Source organism: Delphinapterus leucas, chromosome 9, assembly GCF_059928025.1.
Source record: "Delphinapterus leucas isolate spDelLeu-1000000601 "Yukka" chromosome 9, BTC_Dleu_Yukka2, whole genome shotgun sequence".
Taxonomy (NCBI): Eukaryota; Metazoa; Chordata; class Mammalia; order Artiodactyla; family Monodontidae; genus Delphinapterus; species Delphinapterus leucas.
The window spans coordinates 38,925,903-38,942,458 of record NC_143137.1 but is presented as its reverse complement, the minus strand read 5'-3'; positions in this window follow the sequence as shown (position 1 = coordinate 38,942,458).

Genomic DNA, 16,556 nt, shown 5'->3' with positions numbered 1-16,556 from the left:
AAAACCTCCCAAAGCTGTGCATTCCTAACAAGTGGTGGAATGATAAAACGGGTGTCGGGGTTTCCCTGGTGGAGCAGTGGTTGAGAGTCCACCTGCCGATGCAGGGGACACGGGTTCGTGCCCCGGTCCAGGAAGACCCACATGCCGCGGAGCGGCTAGGCCCGTGAGCCATTGCCGCTGAGCCTGAGCGTCCGGAGCCTGTGCTCCGCAACGGGAGAGGCCACAATAGTGAAACAGCGAGAGGCCCGCGTACCACACACACACAAAAAAAGCGGGTGTCATGTAGACTATTCCCGCATCTTAAACCCAGTGTCCTGTGTCAGGGTTTCATGTTACTAGTGCTGCTTTTTCACGATAAAAGTAGATCAATGACTCTGTGCAGGTCATATGTCTTAGAGAGCAAGATCTCTCTGATGAGTCCTTGATGTACTATTACAAGGTCGATGTGATTACTAAAATATACAGTTTAACCAGAGAAAATGAGGTATTTTAGCAAAAGAGAAATACTGATTTCTAACTGCATTTTGACATCTACAATGCAAAGATAACCAGAAAAAAGAGGGAGCTTATTGTGTTTTATGACAATATATCACTGTATTCCGAAATCCAATTGTGACCATGGGATGCTCCTTCCATACAAGTTCCTTGCATGAAAGTTTTGAGGCACCCACATAAGCAAATGATGCATTGCATTAGACACAGATGTGAGAGTTAATTGTAAACTTGTGGAGGCAACATAAAATCAAGGAAACAATGATTTTAGGATGCAAACAACAAGATGTTAGTATGATCTATTAAACGTTTTAGGAAACATCTAGAATCTTAGAATTTAAAAGTCAGTGGGTGCATCAATTTAATTCAATCTTCTTTTGTTTTTATAGATGAGGAAACTGAGGGCAGAGAGGTGTAATGTCTTACTCAAGGTCACAAAGTGAGATAGCACAGAACCTAGACCAAACCCCCGGCATCCTAGTCCTTAGTCTAAAATATTCTATTACCCTACCTACAGCACATTTCTTAGACTATTAAATGATATTATTTTATAGCATAAAAGTAAATTTTTTTATTTTAACAATGAAAAGCTACTTGAAGTCCATCTTGGCAAGCAAGGTTGATTATTTTAAAAATTGCTCTAACTATAAAATAATGAGAATAATTTCTTTCTTATTATCTGATTTTGAGAGGAGTTTCAAAACATAAGGAATCAACAGAAGGAATATATATTAATATAAAATCAAATATATAAAATAAAAATATATGTTAATAAATTAAATATAAATAAATGTATATATAAATATATATGTGATTATATACAATACATACATATACCTATACATGTACATATATAAACATATGCACACACATGATACAACATTCATGAATATCACATTCATTTGAGTGATTATATTTCTATATTTTCAAGAATCAGGTTTTATTGTTTTATAATCATTGTCTATAAAATAATCAATGATGAGTCTGTGACATATTGAAACACAGAAAAATATATGGCGAGGCAAATGAGGTTATTATTTACAAAGGAGAATTTACCAGAGAAAAAAATGAGGAAAACTGATAAAATAGAAATTCTCCTCCTGATTAGCAATATAAGAATCTCAAAACTTTTCAAATGAAGCAATTCTTAGAGGTCTTCATTATACTACAAATTATATTTCTAAAATTTCATAAGTATGATTGGTGGGAGCCTTCTTGCCAAAAATGAGGCAAAATCAGGCATCTTTAGCAAACTGATAGATCTCTTACACGCACAGCAATTTTGAGGAAACATGAATATAACATTTCTGCAGTTTGTTACACTATATTATTTTGATACATTTTATTTTAATGTCAGCTCTGATTCCTTCTTTATATTCCAGTGAGATTCATGGCTGCCTTGTTGGAGAATCATAAGCTTTGTTATTGTCCTGCCTTTGAAAATTAAAGAAAAATTTGTTTCAACTGGAAACTCTCAACAGAAAAGAGTATGAAAAAAATATTGCATACATGTATTGTGTGTCACAGGGATTGTATCAGAAAAAAAATTCTTTGTAAAGAAATCTAGGTTGTCAGGTGGGGAAATACTATCTTAATCTAAAGACAACATTTCCAACAGGTGAGTGAAAATCATAAATTAACCTTTACAGTTTTGTGTTCCAAAATTATATAAAGCTGACAAAATAATATTCAGATAGCATTATCACAAAAGTAATGTATCCCTCCATGAAAAATGAACATAACAGGGGAGTGCTGTAAGACAAGTGAGCAGCTGCCAAATCCTCCAGTGACACTGCTTGTTGACATTCTCCTCAATCCATTTTGCGTGGTCTCTCAGCATTTAATGTGCAGAACATTCACATTTGCTGGCCCGATGCTTTTCAATTACATCCCTTTGCTTGGCCTGATACTGAACATGCCACAGGGTGACAGGCAGAGCAAGATGAAAAAGACTCCTATTCCGTCTCACTTTTCCTGACCTGCCATGCCTCATGCTCATCCCCCTTTTCGACCCTATTTTATGCTAGAAAGATCACAATCCTTGTGGTGTATTACCCTGAAATTTCTTTAAAAATGTCCCAGTCCCTAAATTGGTCTCCATTCAAGAAAGATATATATCCTTATCCCCTAAGTGACTAACAGATCTTTAGTTCTCTTATCTATAATTTCCATAGAATATGACCAGTACCAGGAAGATAGTATATTGCCAAATGATTGGAGCACTGCATATAACAACAGTAGTAAAAGCAATACAGTGATTTCAGAGGATCCAGATTTTCAAGAGAGACTAAATGAATTATATATGTCAGTTAGTCATACTGTTCATTGATTTTTATTTTTAAAAATTTAATAGGTACTTTCACATTTGACCTTTAAATCAATGGACATATAACCTCTGGTCATGGATTTCTTTCCCTTGGGAAAAGAAAAATTATGGTGCATAAAAATAATCATCAAGAATATTATAGTTATTATCAACTGCTCTACCAATGTAATCAAGTATTCATCTATTTATTTTTATGTGAGAAATTAAGCACACGTGTTGCTATCCATGTAGCCCATATTAACTAGAAAATCAGAAGACTAAACTGAGATTTATCTCACCTTCAGTACTGGCCCTAATAGCAACACATGGATAAATGTTATGCTTTACAAAGCTTTGTTCTTTTTCTTGAACATAGCAATACAAGCTTAGTTTCTGAAATAGAATTCTAAAGTTACTTTCTTGCTTATAAGCTATTCAGAGTTCAATCTTAAGGCATGATATTTGTTCTTATTTCTCTGGGGGTCTGCAATGTTCCCATCTAATTAATTAGAATTCATTATTTTAGAAATTAGGGGATAGTTCTTCCTTTCTGAACAAGATCACATAAATTCCAGACTCCCTGTTCTATAGGGATATTATACAGGGGGACTCTATAGCAAACAATGGCTAGGATTTTTAGGTTATAGAATATTCTTGCTTTTCACTCATCTTTATGTCTCTATGGGGAATCTTAAATATTTTAATTTTTATTTTTGGTTAATTCTTTTTTTTTTTTTGGCTGCATTGGGTCTTTGTTGCTGCACGCGGGCTTTCTCTAGTTGTGGTGAACGGGGTCTACTCTTCATTGCGGTGCGCGGGCTTCTCATTGCAGTGGCTTGTCTTGTTGCGGACCACAGGTTCTAGGCGCGTGGGCTTCAGTAGTTGTGGCACCAGGGCTCAGTAGTTGTGGCTCGCAGGCTCTAGAGCGTAGGCTCAGTAGTTGTAGCACATTGGTTTAGTTGCTCCGTGGCATGTGGGATTTTCCCCAAGCAGGGCTCGAACCTCTGTTCCCTGCATTGTCAGGTGGATTCTTAACCACTGCTCCACCAGGGAAGACCTTAATTTTTATTTTTAATCAAAAAATGTTCTCTGACCCTCAGTGAGAGTTGGGAGTCCCTATAACCAATACATGATTTGGGAGGTCCTGACAGAGCTTTTGGAAGAGTGCAGAAGGGTGACAGAGAAAACACTCCAGGCATTTAAAATTTTTTTCTATATTGAAATGCATAATTGCTTTGTGAAGTTTCTAATGTGTTTTGCTTTGCAAACATACTATAATATGTATTTCCTAGGAGTCATTTTTAGTCTCTATGAGGCTCAACTTTAAATTAATTTCTAGAATCTAATCAATTGTCTTTTTGGTTTATATAATACTCTAATTTCAGATGATTTATAAAGTTTTATTACCAGAACATTTTGTAGTAATTTATTCACAATTTTGAAAAACTGGGATAATTTATAACAATGTATGCAGAATAATCAAATTTAACACAAAAATACATTGGAAATTTAAATTCTATAACTGTCAATTAAAATAGTTATTCAATACCATTCTGCTTAACAAATTGACAAAATTAAATAAAAAGTTAATTCACAATGTTAAATCAATGGGAATTTTTATACATTGAATGTGAACTGAACAATACTAGAAGTAAAGAAACCAGAATGCCATTATAGTGACTGAGAGGTGGAATTATAGGACTTTTAATCTTTCTGCTTTCTTTGCTTTACAAATGTTCAAAAAACATGAATTAATAAGTTTATTAAATTTTATTTCAAATATAATACAGCTGTTATCTAGGGTAATTCCTTGATTACAGAGTCTTTTAGAAATGATCATCCTTTGGGCAGGAATAACCAATTTCTGAAAGTCATCCCAAGTCAGCATAGTTATGGTTCATCCCCCTGTGTGCTCTTCCCACCCTTTCTGGTCCTTGATGCCCTTCTGCTCCCAGAAGCCGTCTACTCTTGTAATGAGGATAAATTGGACATGTTGGTAACCAAGTGAGCATTTTTCACTATAAACTAGTTCCAATCAAGGTTCTATCTCAAACTAATATTAGGCCTTAAATCAATAAAGACTTTCATGTTTAGTTTTCTAATTTCTCATTGTGAAATTAAAAAAAACCTTTCTCATTGAAGGATTTAATAATAAGCTCTGCTACCAAAAACAAATGCATAAGGTAGTGTTTCTACCTCAAGAAATTCATGCTCTAGCTAGAAAATTAGATACACTAAACAAATAATTACAAAATGGTGTGAAAAACATCAAAACAGATGTCTGTTTAGAAGTGCTAAGTGAGCACAACAAAACAAACTATTTTACTTAGGGAGTCTGTGTAAGAAGATGACATTTAGGAAAAAGGAAATACAAAGAGGAGTGAAATAAAGGAATCCTACGTAGCAGAAACAATCCAGGCAAAGGCACAGAGGCTCGAATTCATGAACCATGTTTTAGGGAACAACAAAATTTGTATCGATGAGGTTGGTGGAAGAGGAAGCTAAAATTTACTTTTAGTTTGCTTCTGATGAATTGGTATAGCACGCTAGCAGGCTGACTTTTGTGCTATAGATAAGAGAACAAATATACATTTTGGAGGTAATCACGGAACGAGGTCCTTTAAAATCTCAATACACATTATTAAATGAAGTTTGCCTATTGAATTGAAGTCTTTTAGGTGTCAATGAGAGAGAATAGGTCCATGGTGAAGACTAGCCACAGTTCCCCAATGCCTATCACTGTGTTCTTCTGTGTAGCAGTAGACACATTTATACACAGAATCCTTGCTCTCCTATGTTGAGTGAAATGGGACTAGGCAGATGATTGCAATTGTGGCAGAAACTGAAGCCTTCTCAGTCCTGGGGCACATGTGGCTGATCAGTCCATTGCTTTTTGATTCCTACCTCGTGGGAGTTGTTGTCGATATTTTATCTCATGATAACCACATGATTCATGTTTTAATAATTTGATTCCTTGTTTTGGTAAGTATTAAGTGTCATTTTGGTTAAATAACTCCAGTCAAGAGAATATTCATAGCTCTATAAGAACTGCAGTATTAATTTAAAGATATCATAGAGAAGCTCACCCAACTTTCTTTTTAACTGTAACATTAGTTTAGATAAAGTAAGTTTCAAGGTTCTGTTTACTTCTATTCTTTGATTATGGGTATTAATGGGGAGATATATATATATATTTTTTATATATATATATAAACGTATACACACACATTACATATCAGCATAAAATTGAAGTGACTGAATAAAATCACCTTCTTACCTCCTACCCAGTGTTACTAATTCATTCATTCAAAAAATATTTATCAAGCATTATTCTAGGCCAGGTAATTTTTCACCCTGGAGGAATATCAGTGAACAGAATGAAATCTCTAATGAAGGAGACAGCAGCTCTAATGAAGGAGACAGAAAACAAACAAATACATAAACATATAGCTCAACTCATAGTAGTGGTAAGTATTATGAAAAAAATAAAATCAGAATTAGGGAATCAACCATGCATGGGAGGGAGGGCTATCTCAGATTGAGTGGTCAGGTAAGACCTCTCTGATGAGCTAACAATTCAACTGTGTCGTAAATGGCCTGGTTTGCAATTTTTTCAAATAATGCTGAGAGTGGAAGAAGAGAAAAAGGCATTAAGAGCATTACAGAGAGCAATTATAATGCTGTAGAATAAATGATGGCAAAGAAGGAAATCTAGGAGCTCTTGCAAAGGTCTGGTGATTGACAATGAAAAAGTAGTGGGGACAATAGATGGGAGGTCTGAGAATTGCTGGAGCCATAATAAGCTGGCTAGAAAAATGGGAGGTGCTAGACAGCACAGACTGGTTGAATTCAAGGTTTCAGAGGTAGTACTGTTTTTTTTTAATTTTCAAAGGCTTCACGTTTATTTATTGAACATGTAGGAGACACTTTCACCACTCTGAAGTTAAATTACATATGGCCTAATTAGAATATCCCTAAACAGAGGTAGTAGTCTTATTGGTGATTGTATTAGTCAGGATTCTCCAGAAAAATGGAACCAATAGATGACTGATAGATAGATAGATAAGATAGATAGATAGAGATAGAGGTACACTCATTTCTTGATATCCACAGGGGATTGGTTCCAGGACCTACCACAGATACCAAAATCTGTGGATACTTAAGTTCCTTATATAAAATGGTGTAGTATTTCCATATAATCTACACACATCCTTCTCTATACTTTAAATCATCTCTAGATTACTTACAATAACTAATACAGTGTAAATACTATGTAAATAGTTGCTGGAGCACAGCAAATTCAAGTTTTGCTTTTTGGAACTTTCTGGAATTTTTTAAAAGATATTTTTGATCTGCAGTTTGTTTGCAGAACCCTCAGATAGGATAGCTGACTTTATAGATTTAGATATAGATAGATATATAGATAGATATATAAAGACATAGATAAGAGATTTATCCTAGGAATTGGCTCACACAGTTGTGGAGACTGAGAAGTCCCACAATCTACTGTCTGCAAGATGGAGAACCAGGAAAGGTTGTGGTATAATTCAGTTTGAGTCTGTAGGTGTGAGAACCAGGGGAACCACGGGTTAAGTCCTGAAGTCTGGACCTCCAATGTCCTAGAGTAGAAGAAGACGGCTGTCCCAGCTCAAGAAGAGAGAAAGGATTTGCCCTACATTCATCTTTTGCTGTTTGGGCCCTCAATAGATTAGATGATGCCCACTCATATCAGTGAGGGCAGATCTTTTTCACTTGGTCTACCAAATTAAATGCTAATCTATTCCAGAAAAACCCTCTCAGACACACCCAAAATAATGTTTTACAGTTAAGTCCCCTACATATGAACGAGTTCCGTTCCTAGAGTACGTTCGTAAGTCCAATTCGTTCGTAAGTCCAACAAAGTTAGCTTAGGTACCCAACTAACACAATTGGCTATATAGTACTATACTGTAATAGGTTTGTAATACTTTTCACACAAATGGTACATAAAAAACAAATAAAAGATTAAAAAAACATTTTTAATCTTACACTACAGTACCTTGAAAAGTACAGTAGTAAGTACAACAGCTGGCATATGGGGGCTAGCATCGAGTGAGCAGGCAAGAAGAATTACTGACTGGAGGAGAGAGAGGAGGTAGGAGATGGTAGAGCTGAAGGATTGTCAGCAATGGGAGATGGAGGGCAAGCTGCAATTTCACTCACACCTTAAGTGACTGGGCATGAGAAGGCATGTTCACATCTTTGAAAGTTCGCAACTTGAAGGTTCATATATAGGGGACTTACAGTACTAGCTATTTGGGCACCCTTAGCACAGTCCAGTTGACACATAAAGTTAACCACCACAGCAAAGTGGTAGGGACTACCCACAGTTCCCCCAAATCTATTGTCTCCTTCTTTCTTGCAGCAGTAGACTCACCCCAGTTTCACCTAGGCACATAGATACCAAACTACAGTCTGTACTTCCCAGCCCTCTCTGAAGCTCTCTGTGGCTACAGAATTGATGAGTGCTACCTCTAGATCATCTCTGTAAAAGAAAACTACCTACCTGGACTCTACCCTGTCCATCTCAAAAAATAAACTCTTGTAGTCTGTAATGCAGACATGTGAAATTCAGCTTCCATATTGAGGATGAGGACACCCCTGCAGAGAATGGTATTATGGCACCATGGAAAAACCTGGGTCCCTGAGTGACCTAATGGGCACAGCTGTCCCTCCAAACTAGATCATCTATCTCTTAATTGTTGTGTGACAAAAAAACAAAAACTTCTTTTAAGCACTGGCAGTTGTGGTTCTTTTATCAAGTAAACTGCTAGTAGTTACCCAGACACCATGCTTCTCAAACTATGGAGTAGCAGCACTGGTGCCACCTAAGATCTTGTTAGAACTACACACTGTAAGACCCCACTCCAAACTTACTAAATTGGGCTACATTTTAATCAGGTTCCCAGGTGATGATTATACACATTAAAGTTTGAGGAACATTGCCCTAACGCTTAAGATTTTGAACATAGAAGTCTAATCCTTAGGATTTAGGTATGAATGTGTCCAGAAAGTGTTAAAGTGGGATGGATAGAAAATTATTGTAATTAAGGAGATTAAGTAAATGAGAATCTAGGATGCTAACAATATATCTATGGGGTGGTTGAATAATCACCTAGACTGATCACATAGAATGATGAGAGGAAATGTTAGAAAAAGGGTGATCCAGATCTAAAATTTTTAGTTAGGAGAGTATGATCCTTAATTCTATGTAGCAACTTGACTGGGCCACAGGGTGCCCAGAAATTTGGTCAAATACTTTTCTACATGTGTCTGTGAGAGCATTCTAGATAAGATTAACATTTGAACTGGTAGACTGAGTAAAGAAGATTTTCCTCCCTATTGTGGGTGGGACTTATCTAATCAATTGAATGGAATAGGAAAAAAAAAATTTTAAAGGCTAAGATGAAACTCCTCTTGTTTGACTACTTGAGATGGAACATCAGTATTTTCCTTTCTTTGGACTCAAATGGAAAAATCAGTTCTCCTTGGTTCCCAAACATGCCAGCTTTCAGACTGGAACTTCCCCCATCAGTTCTCCTGGATCTCCAGCTTGCCTACTGCAGATCTTGAGGACTTCTCAGCCTTTATAATCACAGAAGCCAATTTCTTATAATAAATCTTCATTGGTTCTGTTTCTCTAGAGAACCCCAACATAGGCAGGAAGTCACCAGGAAGACATCTGTAAATGATGACAAGGAAGGATAATAAAAAAAATCTGAATATATACTTTTTGGAAGAGCTGGGATTTTTGAAGTATTGAGGAAAAATTACTCGAAAGCAATAATGAAGAACAAAGATTTTTACTACCACTAAATTATGTTTTGGAATAATTGTGCTGTGAGTGAAAAAAAGCAAATACCCCTTGAAATAATTGCAGTGGAGCAATATCTTTGGGATATAGTAATATTTTAACTAGAGCACACTGGTGAAGGGACTATTAATAGAACAGTTTAGGAAATAGGGCTGGTTGGTGATGAGAAATCGTGGGTTCCAAAGATGACCATGGAAGTATTTGAGGGTGAGGGAAGAGAGGTAGGTGGAAGAAGAGTCTGGATTAGGGGCTATACAACTCAGTATAGTAATAAATGTTCATATCATGATGAATAATAAAAGAGAGACTTCTGATAGTAGTTGAAGAGAACTTAGAGAGTAAGAATGATGCACCTCCAAGAAAACTCTTAGAGGAAATAAGAGATCAATTCAAATACAGATGTTTTAATTGGAGAAGAGGGACGATTATTTATTCCAATAGTTCAAAGAGATTAAGTACACCTAGAGAAGGCAAGCTCTCTTAAGAGGCTTCTCAAAGTACTATGTCAGCTTAGGAATGAGACCTAGGGTAACCAATATGACCCGCTGCAGGAGGCACTGAAGCTACAGGGAGTTATCAGTGATCAAAGTCTTGTGGTGACCCAGGAGCACTAGGAGATTTGAAAACTTAAGGGAGGCTAAGAATTCTAATGTTGTTGGCAACTGGACTAACATATGCCAAATACCTGGAAACCATTGCTCTAAAACACTATATAAGTGTATTTGTGTTATCTATAAAGTATGTCAATCCAGAGTGATTTATTCCTGAATAATTCCTGAGAGTTGTTTTGCTCTATAATACATCTATAGGCACATCTTCCTATAATCACTCAGCAAGTAAGTTTTCAGAATGTACTGTTACTTAAGGAACTTCATGAATTTATGAATGGATGGAGAAACATGTAAACACCCCAAATCACATTTTTATTTCGCCAATTATTTGAATTATGGATAGGTAGTTTGGCAAGTATTTTCTTATACCATAAAAGATATTTTTAATTGGAAGCTAAAAGCTATCACTCAACCTTGGCAAGTAGAAGATGCCAGATAATTTACTATTCAGTTAAACTAACTACTTTGAGATATTTATAATAATTGTGCCAAAGTATTGACAGAATAATTTTGCTCAAAACTTTCAGCCTTTATTTGTGATTAATCTCATACAGGATTTCTGCAGCAGATGGATTTTTTAAATCATTATTATGGATTTCCCAATCTTCCTTAATATTTATGTGCCAACAGAAACATATTTCTGACTAAGGAAACTAAAAGCTTCATACTTAAGTTATAAGATTAGATGAATCTTTTCACTATAATAACTTATATATCTCTAGTCTTCTGAACCTCACCTATGCCTTGTCTTCATAATTTAAAATACTCAGCTTAATGACTAGTTGACAACACAAAACACTGAACAGTTTCAATTCATTTTTAAAAATTATCACAAGGTTATTGAATTAATTGCATAGTTTGAATTTGTAAAATACCACTCAAGGCAACAAAAAATGAGTAACAATTCTAGTTTGTAATACAATTTATTTTCAAATATTCCCTGTTTGTTTATGAAAAATGAAGCACTGAGGTATTCCCTCAAGTCTTCACTCTGATTTTAATTTTACTGGCTCTCAATTTAGAAAATCCTTTGATCTTCCCCTTGACATCACCAAACACACCTTTATTTCAGTAAAAGATGTCTTCATGGTGAAATTTTCTATTTATTTTACTCTTTCCACTTCTCTTGCTACACACACACACACACACACACATGCACATAAACACAAACAGATACTCAAAAACAGAGAAAACATAATTTCTGTCTGAAATAAGAAGAAAATTAAAATGAGGCTTGGGTTTATTTTCTCTGCCTTAAGGCCTTGTTGCCTTTCCCAGTATAAGTGTTGTTTGGCCAAACAAAACAAAAACATGGTCTTAAAAGTCTGATAGAGTTGGGTTCAACTTTTGGCTGTATTAATGACATACAGTTGGATAAGTTTTAAAACTACTTAGAATCTCAGTGTTCTCCTATGTAAAATGAGAATGTATATGACTTCTTCTATTGATACTTGTGACAAGAAATTATCTTGAGATTCTCAACTTTTCCACTATGGCCCTCCCAAAGGCAAATGAGAGTAAATGCAGATAGACCTCTGAAAGGAAAGCTAAAATAAATTCAAACTTTATTTGAAGTTTACATCGATATGGAAGAATACAACATTAATATATGGGAATTCTTAGCTTCTTTCTTTCCCTTTTCCCACTGCATGATTATCTCATCCTCTGCTCTATAATCAATAAAAGATCAGAAGCCATGAGGAGCATTATACTTGAAAATCAATCAGAACAAAGTCTACTATGTCATACCTTCACTTGGAGAGTGGCACAATAATGTATAAAAATATAGGAAGCATATTGTGCATAACTCTGAAAGGCAAGAAAGACTTGATAGAAGTTTAGATTTGGGGGAACATAATGGCATGAACAAGAAGGTTCTTTGGGGCTTCCCTGGTGGTGCAGTGGTTGAGAGTCCGCCTGCTGATGCAGGGGACACGGGTTCGTGCCCCGGTCCGGGAAGATCCCACATGCCGCGGAGCGGCTGGGCCCGTGAGCCATGGCCGCTGAGCCTGCGCGTCTGGAGCCTGTGCTCCGCAACGGGAGAGGCCACAACAGTGAGGGGCCCGCGTACCGCAAAAAAAAAATGTTCTTTGCTTTTGTAACTCCCTGGAGTTTTAAGATGCCAAGGAATAGGAAAGGCGCAAAGGTATTAAGAGTAGCAGTAAGAGTTGCATTAATGTTGTAGTGTTGTATTAAGAGTTGTAATGTTTGAAACATTACTGAACTACAGGTCTCATTACTTTCTAAGAATACTAAGATGCTTATGTATATTGCAAAGTGCTCTATTATATATTCACTTTTATTTATTTATTTTTTTTTTTGCGGTACGCGGGCCTCTCACCGCTGTGACCTCTCCCATTGCTGAGCACAGGCCACGGACGCGCAGGCTCAGCGGCCATGGCTCACGGGCCTAGCCGCTCCGCGGCATGTGGGATCCTCCCGGACCGGGGCACGAACCCGTGTCCCCTGCATCTGCAGGCAGACTCCCAACCACTGTGCCACCAAGGAATCCCCACTTTTATTTTAATATGAAGTTACTCATAAAAGTTTTTGTAGAAAATTGATATCACAGGAAGGTTATGATTTCAAGGGCCAGCATCTTTGTTCGTAAAAAATTTTAATGAATATCTTACCTGCTTAGCACACTGCTTGCCACACTATACTGGATTATAAATATTAGCTCCTATTCTGAGTCTATATTTGTGATGATTAATGGTATGTGTCAAGTTGGTTAGACAATTGTGTCCAGATAACTGATCAAACATTATTCTGGATGCTTCTGTGAGGGTATTTTTACATGAGATTAACATTTCAATCAGTGGACTTTGAGTAAAGTAGATTGGCCTTTATAATATGAATGAGCCTCACTGAGTCAGTTGAAGGTCAAATAGACTGACCTCCTCAAAGCAAGAAGGAATTCTGCAGCAGATGGCCTTTGGACTTGAACCGCAGCACTGGCTCTTCCTGGGTCTCCAGTCTGCTGGCCTACCTTACATATTTTGGACTTGCCAGTCTCCATAAACACCTGAGCCAATTCCTTAAAACATATTTATTTAATTATAATATATTTTAAATAATAAATATAAATAAATGTATTTATTTATATTTTAATAGATATATGAATACATATTCATATTTATGGATTTTAATATATTTATGTACATATTTTTAAATAAATAAATGCATATATATATACACACACAACCTATTGATTCTATTTCTCTGAACAAACCTAATATAATAGTCAATGACAAAATCATTTACAACCTATTAGAAGACATTGATCCAGTAATCTCATGTAATTTTCAAAGACTCCTGAACACATCTGAATTAAAATTGGGACCTTTTATGGACTGAATTATGTCTCTCTAAAATTCATATGTTGAAATCCTAATCCCTAGTACCTCAGAATGTGACTATATTTGGAGACAGGACCTTTAAAGAGGTAATTAAGATAAAATGAAGTCATATGTGAGGGACCTAATCCAATATGACTGGTGTCCTTAAGAGAAGATTAGAACACCAACACACACAGAGGGAAGACCATGTAAAGACACGAGGAGAAGTCAGCCATCTAGGAGGCAAAGAGTGGCCCTAGAATTCAACCTTGCTAAAACTTTGCTCCCAGATTTCTGGCCTTCAGAACAGTGACAAAACAAATTTCTGTTGTTTAAGTCACCCTCTCTGTGGTCTTTTGTTATGACAACCCTAGCAAACTAGTACAGGTCCCAAAATCATTTTGGGTAACAGGACAATTATTCCCTGACCCATATCACAGGGCTCCATACCAAATTTAATCAGCAAGATATGTAGGTACTGAGTAGATCTGAGGCAGGAGACAGATGGGCCCCAAGGGCAAATGGTTTGAGTTGGTTCCTTGTGTACGGATACTCTGAGACAGAAATAACAGGACAATTGAGAGAGGAGGCTGGGCCCTGCCCAGACAGAAGATAAGAGATCACACATTCCTCATTCTTGAAGTCAGGAGACCTCCCCAACTGCACATGCACAGAAAGGCACCTTGGAGGTCAAAAGGGGAGTGATGCCAAGTGATGGCAACTAATGCTCACTACCCATAGGCCTCTTCGGTAGAATCCATCTTGGCTAAGAGATGCGTGTGCACACGTGGGAAAATCCTGAGCTATACCAGATACGGACTTTGAACCAGGAAAATCAAAATGATCGGCCAGAGGAAACGTGAAAGAAATGCCCCATAAAAGTTATTCCAACTGCCACGAGGGTGCAATTATCTCTCTGAGCCCACCTGTGTGTCTATCCACACGTACTGTTTTCTTTTTTCTCCTAATAAATACTTTACTTGTTTAACTACTTTCTGTCTTTGTGGGAATTCTTTTTCTGCAAAGCCATAGGGCCAGGGCCTTGTCACTGACCACTTGTCTAGTGGCTAGGATTCGGTGCTTTCACCGCCACGACCCAACCTCAATCACTGGCCAGGAACTGAAACCCTGCTTCAAGCCGCTGCAGCCCGAGGCCACCTGAGATCAGATCCAGCAGTAAATAGTAGATTCTGAGGCTGTTTAAATATGCCATTTATTTAAGACATAATATATTTTAAAGCATACAGTTTTTAAGTTAAAGCCTTAGGTAACACTCCAAAAATGTTAATGGTAACCTCTGTAAGTACAAATTGCATGCAGATTTCATTGCCTTCTCCTTCAAAACGTGGTCTTGCAGTTGGACTGAGGTAGGCAGGCAAGGCTACTGAGAAAACGATAAAGGATGACCTGATCTTTATGATCTGCTGTTTAAGGAATTGCTACTTATCATTTCTGAAGCAGCCAGTCCTTTTCCCTTTAAGATGAAACAGTAAACATTGAATCGCTCTCTTGACAGCCCTCCTAATATCAAAATATCTTTTATTTCCCCTGGTTACCAGTCCTACTAAGGTTTATAAAATGTTTGAAGCATTTAAAGGTCTCATGTGGAGCATACAAGTCTCTCTGTTTTTTGAATGTGCCTTAGAACACAAGTGATGTATCACTGCAAAAATTTTATAGGAAGATTATTTATTTAATGAAATGGCCCTGAGTGTAAAAGTATCTCTCTCTCTCTCTCACACACACACACACACACACACACACAGAAATCTCAGTATCACAAGCTGTATTTCTAAATCAAATGATCTAAAATATATTTAGTGAAAACTTGTTTTTTCATGAACTTTGAGCTTTCATTTTACTTTACTATTGAGCATAACTTCAATCTTAGGAAATGTTTATCATTTAACTAGTAGCATTTTCAAATAAACCATACACAAAATACAGAATTGAACCTGACTTCTTCCAATAAAAACTTTTCTGTACTTCAATTTTGCAGGAAATCAAACTAGTTTGCAAATACTGACATAAATAGCATTATGGAGTATATCCCATCAAAAAAATTTAAGATACCTTTGTGTATTAGAAAATGTACTATTTAACAACATCATAAAACTTTATCGTTTTACTAAACATTTTCATTTTAATTAACCTCTTCTGATTTTTCTAAAATTAAACTTTTCCTCAAGAAGTTTACTGCTTTTCAATATTTCTTTACCCTAAAACTATGTCTCCCACTACATTCTAGTCTATTAAGAATGTTACTCTGCAACTCCCTCTTAGGGGTTTTTAAGGAAAAAAAATGAAATACTTATTTTTGTTTAGATTTTGCATTTAAGTTAAAGACATTTTATATTGTTACAATAAATTTGAAACCTACAGTTCTTAATAGGCAGTCTGAAGTAGGTTTAGAAGTTATAACGTTTATAGTCTGGTATTTATTTGAGTGTATCCAAACCACTAGACTGGTATTTATTTGAGTGTATCCAAACCACTAGACCAGCTTATTCAAATCCTGTATGTAATCAGCAGTTTTAAATGTAGTGCAGGAAATGACTAGCTTTACAATTTACTGTACTGTCCAGGTTATTATATTATACAGAATTTCTCTCACTTTTTTTTGTGACACTTGCAGATATTAATGACTAATTATTAGCTTTAAAAAATTAGATCCAATACTCAACATCTATGATATTTGCTCTTCTGTGAACTTACTGAATCATTTCGATTAAATCACTTAACTTCTTTGTGCATTTCATCTTACTTCCATAAGACAACTCCTTAAATAGTTTAAATAAATGTGGGTTCATCTGTTTTAAGACTGCCGAATAAAATATACCAACTTATCCTATATAGAGTTTATAACTAAATTTAAGGTAATTTAATCATGTCTGATATCAGTTCAAAGAAAATCCTATGAGCAAAAATCTATTATGGTTTTTACCTTTAGTTTTTCA